This window comes from Fistularia commersonii, unplaced genomic scaffold (assembly GCF_037954325.1).
Source record: "Fistularia commersonii isolate RoL2024-O1a breed Wild unplaced genomic scaffold, RoL_Fcom_v1.0 HiC_scaffold_136, whole genome shotgun sequence".
NCBI classification, from domain to species: Eukaryota; Metazoa; Chordata; class Actinopteri; order Syngnathiformes; family Fistulariidae; genus Fistularia; species Fistularia commersonii.
The window spans coordinates 42,501-44,607 of NW_028234094.1; positions in this window are offsets into that span (position 1 = coordinate 42,501).

The following is a 2,107-nucleotide window of genomic DNA, read 5'->3' on the forward strand; positions in this document are numbered from 1 at the left end:
CGCATAGCCACTAACAACACTGAGCATCACACCTTCAATTTCCAATTTCAGACTCATAAGTCTATCTGACATTCTTTTCACCTCTAGGACGTTCCTACAAACTCCTCCTTCAAGATGACTCCTACTCCATTTCTCTTCTTGTCAGCACCATAATAGTATAACTTAAAGCCTGCTCCTAAGCTTCTAGCCTTACTACCCTTCCACCTGGTCTCCTGGACACACAGTATATCCAGCTTCCTTCTCTGCATCGTGTCCATCAACTCTCTACCTTTTCCTGTCATAGTCCCAATATTCAAAGTCCCTACTCTCAGTCCCAGGCTCTTTCCTTTCCTCCTCTCTCTCTGCTTCCGAACACGCACTCCTCCTCTTCTTCTTCTTCTTGTTCTTCGACCCACAGTAGCCCGATTTCCATTAGTACCCTGTAGGTCATCAGTACCAATGGCGGTCGTTGTTAACCCGGTCCGCGACCCATCCGGTATGGTATAGTTATGGTTGACTCGCATGTTTGGTTTTGGCAAACGTTTTATGCCGATGCCCCTCCTGACGCAACCCTCTGCATTTATCCGGGCTTGGGACCGGCACAGGGAGACACTGCTCCCGTGCCCCCCCCCCCCCCCCCCCCCCCCCCAAAGGCAGGCTTGGAGAGACACGGGCCAGTGCCGCCCTGAGGCTGCATTACCCTCTCTTTCTTACATTTATTATAAAAATATGCTTATCTTCCTTTTAGCTCATCACACATGTCTTTATGATTTTCAGTCCATGCCTCAGCCGGCCTGAAGCTCCACTGATGCGCATGTGCGGATGCCTCTATCTAGCGGACATAAAATAAAGACAATCATTCAAATGTGAATGAGTCGGCGTGATGCTCCGGGATGTGTGGAGCTCAGGGAGCTCCACGAGTGAGGGAGTTAAGTTAGGGCGGGGGTGCAAGTAGGCTCTAGGATTCCCCGAGTCGGGGCGAGCGATGGGTTTAGAGGCGTATCGCATTGAAGATAATGGCCGCATATCCTTCTTGGACTTTTCTAAAGCCTTTGACTCGGTCGAACATCCATTTATCATAGCAACGCTCGAACATTTTGGATTTGGTTAAATATTCAGGAATGTGATCCGTGGGCTCTATGAGAATATTCATAGCTGTGTCACCCTGCCAAGCGGCACCACTCCGAGCTTCCATGTTGATGTGGGAATCCCCCAAGGTTGCCCCATCTCACCCTATTTATTTATAATTGCTACCGAAATGCTAGCCGTTTATGTTGAAAAGAGCAACGATATCCAAAAGTTAGACGTGCTGGGGACTGAAATTGTTATTAGCCTGCTGGCAGATGACACAACCTTAGTTTTGAAAAATGAACATCAAGTCCCAATAAGTGCCGAAAACAACCAAAACATTCTCCAAGGCTTCAGGATTGTCATTAAACTTAAAGAAATGCAAACTTCTTGCGCTGCATGACTCGCCACTAAAGGAAATCAGCGATGTTTCCATGAAATCAGAAATAAAATACTTGAGCATTTTCCTATCCAAGGACCAAACGTTAAATCAATCCAGGAACATTGAATCTAAACTGAATCAAAGTAAAGCTTAATTCTAATATATGGCTCCAGAGAGATTTATCAATATTAGGCCGGATATATTTGACTAAAATGGATGTGTTTATCCAGATGTATATACCCAGCGTATTCCAATGCTGCTCCAAATCAACTCGTAAAATCTGTTAACCAAATCAATTTCAACTTTATCTGGAGGAACAGACCACACCATCTAAGAAAAATCACATATGGTGAAAGAAACAAGTGAAGGAGGGCTGAAAGTGATAGAGTCGGACTGCTTGAATGGGACATTGAAGGTGAACTGGTTGAAATCCTGGATCAAACCTCATCGTTCTTTCTGGTATTGTACTCCAAACTACTTATTCAACAAAGTCGGCGGCCTGAGTCTTCTGCTTATCTCTGACTTGGATATCAACAAGATTCCTGTCAAATGTTCAGAGTTCCATAAACAAATATTATTATACTGGAAAATGATATACGTACACAATTTCTCACCACACAGTATAATAGTTTGGAACAATCGATATGTACTGCATGGCAACAAACCTCTGTTTTACAA